The sequence below is a fragment of the Lycorma delicatula genome, chromosome 2 (genome assembly GCF_047948215.1).
Source record: "Lycorma delicatula isolate Av1 chromosome 2, ASM4794821v1, whole genome shotgun sequence".
In the NCBI taxonomy this organism is placed as follows: Eukaryota; Metazoa; Arthropoda; class Insecta; order Hemiptera; family Fulgoridae; genus Lycorma; species Lycorma delicatula.
The window spans coordinates 66,191,740-66,205,573 of NC_134456.1; positions in this window are offsets into that span (position 1 = coordinate 66,191,740).

Below are 13,834 nucleotides of genomic sequence, written 5' to 3' on the forward strand. Positions count from 1 at the left end.
GGTTTCAGAGTTATAGATAAATAAAATTTTAATTAATGAAATATTTGGCTCTTAACAAGCGGAAGGCACATCGATCCAAATCCGATTTCATCTCCTTTTTTTAAATTTAAATGTATTGATTTATAAATAATTATTAAACTCTGTAAAAAAATGTTTACAATAATAATATTTCAATAATAACAATCTAAAGTTATTGAAATATTATTGTGTATCTAACGATACCCAATGTTTCAGATACTTCATGTAAATGTCCTTCTTTTTGCATCTTTATTGAAATGAAATAGACATTCTTTTTTTTTTCAACAATTTTTGCTCTGATATTAACAGAGCAAAATTACTGTCGAGTAGTGTTGGTGATAATATGAGTTGATTTCCAGACCGATTCTTTTCAAACTTCATTGGTTATTCTACAGCATTTCCAATTTAAATATATAATTTTAGTAATAGATTCGACGTAAGCTTATCTTGAAAATAAACACAATCAGTATTCTTGTTGGATAAAATAGGTGGTTCTTTTTCACTAATAAGAAGGTAAATAATTTTTGCTATTAAATAAGTGTTATCTAACTAGAGATCAAGGCTCGGTTGAACGTTCACAAAGTTTAATGGAATACCTACGAGGTTTGTAAATAAAGTAAAATGAGACTGGTTCAGAAAATCTTATTATTTACAATCCAATTACATGGACTCTATCACCTTCGAAATGGTTCCCTTGCGAAGCCATGCAACGCTTCAAACGGTTTTCCCACTCTTCATAGCAGTGTTGGAACCTAGAAACCGGAATATCGTTCAGACGGTTGGTTACATTTTTTTAATGTATTCTATTGTTCCAAAACGGTGTTTTTTGAGGTGATTTTTAAAGTCGGGAACAGGAAAAAGTTGCAGGGACTCAAGTCAGGTGAATAAGGTGGTTGAGGAACTACAGGAATGTTTTTCTTTGCCATAAACTCATTAATTGAGAGTGCAGTGTGACAAGGTGCATTGCCATGATGCAGCATCCAGTTGTCTTTGATGGCTGGTCTCACGCGGGGATCTCTTTTCTGCAGTCATCTGAGAAATTCAGTAACTGAATTTTGAATTTAGAATTTCAGTGTTTACTGAATTTCTCAGTAAACACATTGATTTGCAGTTTGTCTTGTAAGCAGAAATTCCTTTGGACAATGCCAATTACTATCGAAGAAACAAATTAGTATGGTTTTGATTTGCTCATTTTTGCTTTTTTGGGACGAGGTGAGTTTGAAGTGTGCCACTCCTTGCTTTGGCGTTTTGTTTCTGGGTCGTACTTAAATATCCAAGATTCATCACCAGTAATAACATTTTTTAGAAAATCAGGATCAGTTTCAATTCGCCCAAGAAGATCGTGGCACACTTCCACCCTGTTGCTTTTCTGTTCAACAGTGAGGTTTTTTGGAACCAATTTTGCACAAACTTTTTTCATATCCAATTCGTTTGTCAAAATTTGATGGAATTTGATATGGTTCAAATTCCATTGTTCTGCAATCATTGTGTTAATTGCCGGTAGTACCGTTTCAAGTCTCTGATTCTCTCAACACTGTCATCACATTTTGACGTCAACGGTCTTCCAGAGCGTAGATCGTCCGCAATTGGTTTCCGGCCATCTGGAATTGCTTTAAACCACCTAAAAACTTGGGCTCGTGACAGAGCGTCATCTCCGTACGCCCTTTACAATTTTGATAAAGTTTCAGTAGTATTCTCACAGAGTTTAACATAAAATCTGATTGCACAACGTTGTTCATAATTCCGAGTAGTATCTCTCATTTTTGTAACGCACAACAAAACCTCTTTTCACGAAAAGTTTGTTTACGTCTCACGTCGCAAAAATAGGCTAAAAATAATAATACCTAATATAAATCAGCTGTTCATACAACCGTATGTTTAGTAGTAACTTTACAGTTTTGCCACCTTGGCTGCCCAAAAAACTAGTCTCATTACTTTATTACAGACCACAAAAATGTCCGAAACATCCGGAAATCTTCTTTTAATCAAAACGTCTGTTTTTATCTGCTCCTCTGTTGTTAGTGTCCCTAGGTTTTTTGTACTGTATTATAAAAGATTCTGCCTGTATGATTTTTGAGCCTGGATCCCCACAATCAGTCATTCGCGTTAAAATTGGTTTCAATCATAAATATGTGTTTTACGAAAGGTTTACAAAGTATCCTTAATTATTTGATGCTTTGATGTGCAATATATTGGAAATATTACAAATGAACTAACTGTTACTGTCATGAACGATTGTTGGTTTTAAAGACGGAATTTGAAACTCTGGTTGTTCGTAATATACTTCTATTCTAATGTAATTCTAACAAGTTTTGATTTTCTACAATGATCTTTTTCATACGAATTTCTGCTACAGAGAAGAGCTGTCACATCCAAAATAGTTACGTCATTTAAAAAAAATGTGCAAGGTACATTTCTTTGCACAAAGTATAAATACTGTGCTTTCTCGTTACGGTTAAAATCTACAATTTTTAATTTTTCTACGAAAGAAATATGCATAGACATTTATTGGGACTAAGCATACTTTGCTTTCTTGTCTTTAATTTTTTGCATGTGGTAGTTTAATGGTTTTTCCCACTTTCCCACATCGGAATTGCCTAATGCAATTCATGAGTATCAAAAAAATTCCTGAGTTACCAAATGTTTGACAGCGTTTAAATTGAGCTCTGTCAATGTTTTGTATTTTAGATACTGTAATATTTTATATTGTAGATTTTTAATTGGATGTGCGTCTGAAAAAACTGTATTTTGTGAATCTCTTTGTTATAATTGGCTTCTTCTAAGTACAGTTAAAGAAGGATATCAGTTATTTTGTTGTCCTTTTGCGTATACTGTAAATATTTCTTACTTGCAGCCGATATGTTCGTAATTATACTTTCAACTCATTTATGTCTATCGAGTGGGAAACGTCTCTTTATATCTATTATAACAGTCTGATTTGGGTTTTATCTTAACAGATAAAACATAATACTGGAAAATCAGTATTATATTGTTCAAGATTAAATGAAAATATTATTAGCATTAATCTTCCTTTAGTTTCCAGTTAACACTTTCAACTTCTGTAGGGATTTCGCAAGCGAGAGGCCGTTTAATATTTCTAAAATATTTAAGACGAGACAACTTTAAATATTAAAAATAATAAAAAATTACATTTATTTAAAAAAATTTCTTGAAGACGTACACAATCGCATAGGAATTATAATAGTCAAGAGAGTTGAAAAGAACTGAAGCAGCCTTTCCAGGGATATTGTTAAATATATGACAAGTTTAGGAACTCTAAGAGAATGGCTGAAGAAATAATCTTATGGTGTATATGAGGTGTTGGATCAAGGAACACTATGACCTGTCATTTAGATCAAGGAATATATAGATTGGTTTTAAGTATTTTTTAAAAAGGAAGGCTGTATTTTGTATTTTTAATAATTTTCCTTTCTTGCTGTTTACATTTTTTCGTTGTTATTAACGTATTAATTATGAATAATGTATTAACTGTGTCCAGATTAATACTGCTAAAGATATTATTTGAGATTTAATTTATAGTGTCAAATAACTCGGTAAATTATATCTTCATTTTTCTTATTTAATGTAATATTCAGTTATTCTGTGGAACTCAATGTGTCTACGTTTCTGATAGATATCATGTAAGGTTTCTTTTTTTTATCTACAAGTGAAATTGTTAAACGAGAAACGTGTTTCATACCGGATTTATTCAACTGTTTTGTGGAAGATACATTAGCTTATAAACAATAACAAATATATTGCCAGCCGGTGGAGTTATTAAGTCCAATTCAATTAAACGTTTGTAGTTTTACAATTAATTAGTAGTCTAATCTGCACAATTAAATGTAGTTTGCATTCTATAAGAGAGTCGTTCACGCTTATGCAGTATGATATACATTACCGTACTACCGAACTGTTAGGTTAAAATTTAAAATTGTTAATTTAATACATGAACATTTAAAACTCATTCTTCTTTTTATCGATTGTAATCTTTGTGGGTCAGGATTCATTGTACGTTAATTTCTTTTCCGTCATATTTCTGTATGTATTCACTATTAAAAAGATTACCTATTTATTTTACATAACTTATGCAGCAAAATGGCATATTTAGTCGTTACATGAATTACTGGCAGCAATTCAGCCCGCACAAAACACAGCAGCTTTGCATAGAGTAATGAAGGAATCGTATTTGTATTTATATCAGCCGACTGGACGTTAAAATCGAATGAATGAGGCACCTGTTATCCAACACGCCTTCTTCCTGGTTAACGCTTCCGTCGTCACTACGTTTGTCACGAATCGCTAAATAGATGATGCGTGGGAATCGAAAGTAAAGAAAACGTGATTAACACTTGAAGTGGACACAAGTGCACCAGAAGACAGAATACGTCTGTTCCTGACGTAATTACGTCATATATTTGAAATCGCAGTTCAGTTCTTTATTGTATCTCATCCTTATGGGTGTATGTGTGCGTGTAAGTATGTTAGCAAGCAAATGTGGAGGTGTGTATTTAAAGTCATTGTGAATAAAAGTATAAAATTAAAACAGATTTTAAGTAGGTAGCTGATTTAATATCTCATAGAAAATAAATTAACTCGCTCACTTTATTACAATAGTTAGAATAAGTATTCGTATTTATATATAATTATGCTTTAAACTGTTTCTGCCGTTTTATTATGAGCATATTTAATTTCTGGGATTAATAAGCTTATTTTACATATAAGTGAGGAAATTTCCGTATAATACAAGTTATGTTAATTATTTGAAAAAGTATAATTTTTTAATGATAACTAGAAAAATTTTTAAAGCAGGTATATAAAACAAACAGATGTTTATAAGAGCACTCATAAAATATTAAAGTAAAATAATAGAAAATAATTCTGAGTACTTTGTTTATTCTATTAGAATCCTCTTTTATCTGTCTTTATATTTGCATCTAATAACACTTACGTTAGTTTAGTAATAATAAAAATTGAAGAAAGAGATAATGGTAATAATAACGCTATTTATTTTATATAAATGTATTATATAATGTAATGTAATATGTATAATCACTAATTAGGCAAGATTATTGAAGTTTCCTTCAGGATTCACTTTGTGCAAAGTGTATCTGCGTGTATCTTATGTTAGTAGACTAGAATCTGCACGTAAACTAGAAGCTATTAGGGAAAACTGATAAAATTACTTTTTTTGGGAATCACAGTAATCTGAATAGGAGGAGGGCTCATATATCATCACTACCTTCGTTTAAATCTTATAAATCTTACATTAAATTTTACAAAATATATAAAACTAGTTATACGGATATTATTAAAATTATATATTATGAATTTAGGTATTTTTTTGCTACAGTACAATATTACTCTTTGAGACGAGGTCTTCGATACGCATCAAAATAAACTTTATAATTTCAGAAAGACGTAATAAGAATCTCATTAGGCAGGCCACGATTTTACTAATTTTGAGGAATTTGATTAATAATCATTAAAAAATATTTTGAAAATCAAATTGTTTTAAATCGCTAATTTAAGTTTAATCCCTATAACCCTTATAATTCTCTTATATACTCTTTAATAATCAGTTAACCAAACAAATAATTTATACGCTCTTTGGACAAAATTAATAAATTTTAGCTCTCTGGCTTCCACACTACGAGAATAATTAAATCGTTGAGAAAGAAAGTTAATTATTTAGAATCAAATTTATTTTCAATTAAATTTCTTATAATAAAATTAATTCCATTTTTAAAGAAAATTGTATATAAGCATTTGTTTATTCATTAGACTAATCGTGTTCTCTGAACGCGTTTGTACTTGTAATAATTGATTAATATGACCCGCTAATCGATATAAATTTTATTTGTCCTAATATTTAAAAGTATGAAGAGTTGTGACTGATTAATAACTACTTAATACGTAAAAACTATTAGTGAAGAAGTTAATTTGCCTTAGTAGTGTCTGGTTAATCAGAAATAAGATTTTTTCTATTTTGTAATTTTTAACAAGGAAGTTGTTACTTTATATGAAACTACAATATTTTATCTCTTTTCGTTATAACTTTAATGATACATTGTATACATTTAGCATTTACATTATTAATATTGTTTAGTTGAGATTATGAATAAATAAAAAAATAATCGCTTGGTGGTAGATTAAATTTGTATTTTTCTTGAATTTTTTTGGAATGCAATATTTTTGTAGGTTTCATAAATCTTTATGTAAAAAGTTTTATAATTAATTACAAAATGTAATTTTTTTAAGTCAGAGTAATCTTTTCTTCCCAAATGTAAATAACAAAAGTATTGACTGTACTTCGTTACGAAAATCATCTCTAAGTTACTTAAAACTGAGTACAGGCTTAATCTGTTCAGTAAAATAACTTCTGATCCAAAATTTCTTATTTATTTACTTTCTGTAATCCTGTAAAACTCATTCCCTATACATTTTTGCACTTAAATGAAAGTAAATAAAAGTGGTGTATTTTTTAATATCTTCTGAACACAGAATTATTTACTTTTTGTTATAAATTTTAGTAACATAGATTAATTGCTTCAATTAATTGCGATCTCCATTCGCGATATACTAACAAATACCTGATGATACATCATAACTTGATGGTATATTTACAGATAAAATAAAGAGAATGAAGAGAAAGAGTAGAATACAAGCATGCATATCTATGCAAGAAATATCTGTAGTTTATCGTATGGTTAGACTAATAACTTGTATTATGTATATCGTTAACCTCTATATTATTGATAGATTTTTATTTTTAAGGTTTATTTATTTATTTTTTGAGTAGAGAATTGTTTCTGTTAAAACAATTCAAAACAAACCCAGAAATGAAAGATTTTACCTTTACAGCAAATTTTTTCTTTATATGTTGAGTGAGATTTTGTGGTTAGAGATAAATTTTTTCTTTCCTTTATGTTTAGTTTTAGAAATTTTAAACACATAAAAATTATTTTTATAACCGAAATTACTTTTATGGCAAATTTCGTTTATAGTAATCTTCTTCCTTTATAAAAATACCTACATCAAAAGTAGAAGAATAATAAGATACAGGAATTGTTAAAAGAAAATCACAATAATTCTCTTTGCCTGAAGGTAAAGTCGGCTACAAAAACTATTATTTATAAAACTGAAAATTTATGACGGCTTTGTTGAAGTGATTTATATTGTTTTCAGAAAAATATTTTTACACACTTTGCTTTAAATCATCTGTGCAATAATAATGAGGTAAACCTATTTAGTTTCAAACATAAAGTCTTGAAGCGATAGTTTTATAAACGATAAACGATAAAAACAGTAAGTTAATATAACTAGTTTTTTACCGTCATAAACTATTGCATTCTCTAGAAAAAGTCTACTTATTAATTACGTTAAGGGTACCAATCGATTATGTTGTTACTCAGTATATCGTTTAAAGATAGTAGCAATCATCACGATCTGGGTCAAAATTAATAATAATTATAATTTAAAGTAATTGTAAAAATGCGATTACGGAGCAATTAATTACTATCAGTATTTAAATGTACATTCTGAAGATGTTTTTAGTATATTGCAATAAATTGCACAATTATTACCTAACCTTATGCAAATGACGAAAAACTTTATTACAATAATTCAGAAAAAGTGCATGATATTCTAGTAACAGGAAAACACTAAGGATTGTTTTATATTTATCACCTGATTCAGTTAACAGTTTCAGCTATTATTTACAGATATAAATAAATTAAGTATTCTATTCAGATCATAACATAATATATATCACGTCAGTAGTGGCAGTTATGCTATTTCAATAACCGTAGAAAAACCTGGTCAGAGCAGCAATACAAAATAAAAAATTATGGACAACTGCTTATAGTTCATATTAATATTGTAAATTATTGTTTTATGAAATAGTAATACAATTGTGGAATCTAATAAATAAAGACAATAACAATTTGTTATTTTAAAAATAATAATTTATGAAGGCATTAATAGTCAAATATTTGATGTATTTTAATTACATGTAAGATCATTCCAGAAATGTTGCTTTCTAATTACTAACTAGTATTTAAAAACTAATGAATACAGAGATATTACTCTAAAAGAAAATTCTTTTATTATGCTTTCAAATAAATTGATCGGAAGATTTTTTAATATTAGACGTTCCGCCTTCTTAATGCTTATATAATTTCATGTATAAACACATGAAAATACAATAATTTTATATTTAGGAAAAAAAATTCAGAGTAAACATAGATTATTCAACACACTTTAGGGATTGATAAAAAATGAACAAAGCAATGTTGCGCGCATTGAATTTTGGGAAAAATTAGTGTACAGTTACTTTTTTTTTTTTTTCCCTACTCCCTCGGGCCGGTTATCCATTTAAGTATACGCGGCCCGAGGAAGTGTCCTTTTACTCAAAGGAGGCCTCCCCACCCACCGACCGTATGTCCGGCACGGTAGGTCAACCCCCCCGGTCGGATCTTTTCTTTTTGTTTTCTCTACATTGCCTGCCTCAAATCCCCAGGGCAGGAACCGAGTCCGACTATGCCGTCCGCAGCCCCAGCCCCGGGAACCGGGCCTCGGTCTTTTGGTGTTGCCTGCCTCTAACCCCGTAGAAGGTAGGCCAGGCCCGACTATGTCGTTCCCAACCACCAACTACGAAGCCGGGTCTCGGTCTTTACATTCTCAGATCGATCTCGTAACGCCTACTCGCGGTCGTAGGTTTCATAAAGAGACAATACTCATGAATATCCTAGTTCTACAATTACTTCAGTTTTTATTAGTACCCAATACGTATTTCAGTATCATTTTTCTCTTTTAAAACTAAAAAGACGAATTTTTCAAAATTATTCCAATTTTGTCTAGAACTCAATATGAAGCCGATTAGTTCCTCGGGTGTGAGATTCTGTATTCACGTGCGAAACCTATGTTTTGTCCATTTATCGCATTTATTGCTCAGCTGTGTCATCGCGTTCACAGTACCGACAACGTGGAGAGCTTCTTTTGCCAAAGCGGTATAAATATTGCTCGAAATTACCATGTCCAAAGAACATCTGAGAGACATAGTAGCTTACCTCGCCATGCTTTCGTTTGACCCATTGGCTAATGTCTGAGATCAACCTTTTTGTCCACATAGCCCTCTCATGTTGACTCCATCTACGCTGCCATGCCTGCATAACCACTTCAGAAGCTACATCCCGTTCCATGCCCTGAAAGCGAAGCCAGCGTTCCAAGACCTGGAGTTCTATGGGTTTTGTGGACGCCAGAAAGCACGCCGTCTCATAAGATATTGTGCGGTATCCGAACATCACCCCAACTAGAGCCTGTCTATGTAGACTCCTCAATCGTTTAGCATTCCTTTGCGTGAATATGGCTCTATACCAAACAGGTGCAGCATACAATAAAGCCGAGGAGCATGCGGAGACTAAAACCCTACGTTTAGATGATCTTGGGGCATCTCGGCCAGCTAATAGCCTTATGAGGGCTTGTAGTAATCCTTCGACTCTCTCGCATATATATACTATATGAGCACTAAAACTCAAGGTTTTATCAATTATCACTCCCAGATATTTAGCCTGATTGACACGTTCAAGCCTATGTTCCCCTATCTTAAGTTCAAGATCTCGCAGCCGTCTCCTTCCCGCCAACATAATATATTGACTTTTATCTACTGAAAGTGTTAATCCTTTGTCGGTTAGCCAGTTATTTACAATCTCTAGAGTATCATTGCTCCTTTGTTCGAGGACATCTTCTGATCTCGCAGAGGTGAGTATCGCTAAATCATCAGCATAGGCCACTATTTCCGTCTCTTCAGGTAGCTGTAGTCGTAATACATCGTCAATGACCAGTAGCCAAAGAAACGGTCCCAGTACTGACCCCTGGGGGACACCACCATGAACTTGGTATCGTATGTCACCATCAAGCGTGCTAACCGTAGTCCATCTTTCAGACAGGTATTCGGAGATCTGTCTCCTAATGTAAGGGCTTATTCACCTTCTGACTAAAGCCGCCATGATGGAGTCCCATTGGACGGTCCCAAAAGCATTTCTAATGTCGAGCATAACCAGTAAAGGAATCTTCCTGGTGCGCCATGTTCCAGCCTTGACTGTTATAGCCCAGCTAGTTATCATTTCAATCGCCTGAAGCGTCGATCTGCCACGCCTGAACCCATACTGGTTGTTATGAATACCCCCGCCTGTCTCTAACTCAAACAGTAACCTTTCTGCGATCAATCTCTCAGCCACTTTCCCCATATTGTTTATGAGGCTCAACGGGCGGTAACCAACCACTTCTGCATTAGAAGTCTTCTTGGGCAAGAACACAGTGCGCGACTCCCTCCAACAATTAGGGAAGGTCCTGTTCTGCAAGCAATAACTTGCCACATCTCTCATTTCCCAAGGGGCTTTCATCATAAGTCCCTTGAGGATCGCAGCAGGAATACAGTCTGGACCCGGACTCTTTTTGTTCCTGAGTCTAGATACCGCCAAGGTGACTTCATATTGTGTGAATCGACCTGCATCGCATTCAACCAGCTCCGATAGACCCGATTCAGCCACCGGAAAAAGTGTTCTCAATTGTATACCAGCAGACTCAGCTGTAAGGACAGGCAAACGTCTACCCAGTCTTCCCATGACGATCTGAAAAGGACGTCCCCACGGGTCCGAGTCCAGCTCCAAGCATAACTCCTTCCAACGTGCTCTTTTGCTAGATTTTATTAGGTAATTTAGTAACCGCCTGGCATCAGCAAACATATTTACAGCATGCTCATACACAGCACCGCCTCTTCTACGGAGTCTAAATTTTCTCCTTCGCCAGTACTGCAGAATCCATCTTTGGTCCGCAATCTCCGCAGTCCACCAGTAAGCGGGTTGATACCCCCTGATATTTTGAGGAATCCTCGCCATCTCCGTGACTATTAATTCCTGCAGAACAAAAGGCGTAACCTCTCTGCCATCCATGAGCTTGCGAGCAACTTTGTCAACCACTACTAATACCTGTCTTTTAGTCAATCTCAGCGGCTTTGATGTTCTCCCGATCACCGGTCGTATACCGTCAAAAGGAAATAACGTGGCAAAGTGATCACTACCAGTTTCTGACCTCAAAACTCTCCATTGATAGAGCGAAGGATCCCAACTATTGTCAACCAATGTCAGGTCTAATACAGATCTATGACCTCTGGCTTCAAATGTATAAGAGTCGTCATTTAGACAGATCATATCAGTCGCCGCCATCATTTCTGTAAAGATTTGCCCTTTTCTGTTAGTATAACTGCTACCAGCAATCGTGGCCTTCCAGTTAAAATCACCCATAACCACGGCTCTTTTCGGTGACTGTAAGATGACCCGTTGTATTTCGTCAATGTAAAGTTCTTACTCAGCAATTCCGATATTAGGACTCACGTATCCAGCCACAAGGACAAAATAATCGCTAAAATCCCCTCTCCTCTATGATGCAACTGCCATCCGATCCTATTACTGATGTTTGTTATAGCGACATCACCAACAGCATCAGCCAGCCAGTCATGACGAGCAGCAGTACCCAAGTTCGGCTCAGTAGTAATCACGATGTCAACATTCAATTCCCTGGCGGTCTCTCCCACTAAATCATGGGACAGAATACTCCTGTTGGCATTGGACAATATTATACTAATCATTTCTGGCTTTGCCGCACTTTACGCCTTCGGTGTGATGGTCAGTCCCATTACAATCGAGGCATTTGGACGCCGCTTTACAATCACGTATAAAGTGGCCTGTACCCCCACAGTTGTAGCACAAAGCCGACCTATCAGGACCTCTGCACTCAAAACTGGTGTGTCCCAGGGCCCAACATTTATGACATTTGACAGGATCCGTTCTGATGTATGAGCGGCAGTGCACCCAGCCAACTCTTAGCCTTGATGCAATAAGTTTTACTGCATTCTTTTGTGTGGTAACCACCGTGGCGTTCATTGTGTTTCCATACGCTTCCCTAAGAGATGTAATCTGAAAACTTTCCCCCACCCAATACTTTTTCTACTGCCTCCTTGACCTCACATTCCTTGGTGTCGCACAGCATATCCTTTACATAAACCACCGTTCTGCGGCCCCCCTTTGTTCTAATATTAACTTGTAGGTCCTCTGCTCTATATTTAGTAGGGAGGAAAATTCCCCCGCTTTTTGCGATCCATTTATTCTGACTTCAAGCTGCTGATCTCTACCCTTCCTGATAGACAATATTTCACCAGCTTCCTCCGCCTTGACCTTCTCTTTCATTGTCTTCAGCAGGTCAGCATAAGATTTTCCCGGAGCCTTAACTATCACGGTTTTACTTTCTATAACCGGTGGGGTTCCCCTTCTCGCTGAAGCAGACCTGGACCTCGCTCTTCCGTGATCTCCCAGATTAGGGAGTATCATTCTAGGTAGTGTCTTATTTTTCCTCATAAGGTATATAACAATTTTTCTAACCAGAATACCCGACGGGCCAGTGGGCACGACGAAAACCGCTGACTCAGTCCTTCCCACCACTCTTCGAAGAGCTTTTATGATGTGAGAGGCCATAGCCTTCTCACCCTCGCTGGAGTCGTAAATCACCACATATTTTGTAGCATTAATAGTAATTTTCTCTTCCTCAAGGATCGTAGATTCTTGTAACACCATTGCTCCCGGTGTAGTCCCAGCATACTGGCTGTTCGGCCTCAGTCCATTCAAGTCTACGAAGATGCAGTTATCATCTCCCGGTTTCAAAGTATTTTCTTGGGTGAGTCGATTCATCACCCAAGTTGACCATCGAGTGGGCAGTCGTTCTATTAACTGTTCGTCTGATAAGTCAACGTCCAATATATCCGACATCTCATTCCTATGATAGCCCTCCGTTTGTGTACCCTGGGAATTCGTGTCAGGTGCTTCCTCACTTATCCTTTGTAGTTCCTTGTAAATCTCTGTAAGTTCTCTCTCATGGGCCTTTATCGCTGTGGCACTTGCCTTGCCGGTCAAATGTCTTAGTTGCAACAGTGCATTTCCCAATCTATAGGTGACGTCTTTTAGATTAGGAGGGGCCTCCTCTTCTTCAGACGATCCCGCTCTTGCTCTCTTGGCACCTCTACCCTTTATTGTCTTCCATTTGGCCTTGTCTTGGCTGAGTGTTGTGGTCTCCATGTCTTCTGTACCCCCAGTAACGCTCCCCTCCTTCCAGAACTTCCCCGCGAGTGCCCAGCCACTTGGGAGGCTGTATCTTCCACGGGAAGTGAGGTACGTCTCCTCATTGTATGGATTCAGAATCAGGGGTCGATTCCGAATCCAACGACACCCCACACGGGCAGGTGCCCCCCAAAATAATTTTGGGGGGTGTCGGGGGGAAGTAAAATATATCTGTCGAAATCTGAGGTCCAAAAATTTGGGGGGGGGTCAATTTTGGGGGGGTTGGGTCAAAGGGTAGGAAATCTTTGGGTTCGGAAAGAATTTAAGGAATTTTTCTTCTATTGTATAAACTGTAGGAGATATAGAGGAAAAGGAATTGCCCGAATAAAGTGCTTCCAAACACTTAGAAAAATTCTGACACTATACTATAAAGTTTGTGAAAATTCTCCAAGTCCTTGTTTACTAGCTTGCCAATGACGTAACGAGCAAGACAAAGCTTGTCGTTCGACTTATAAAATTTTCACTCTATATAAGCTAATATATGTAGACTTAAAACACTAAAAAAAAACTTATTTAGAATGTTTTTTAACTCACTCTACAAGTATGAATTGACTTGCTATTACTCTTACCAGCAATTCCACTACACTACGGTCCTTCGCTGTTATCCAAAAATTCTACAGCACTGTAAAATCACTTCACTATTC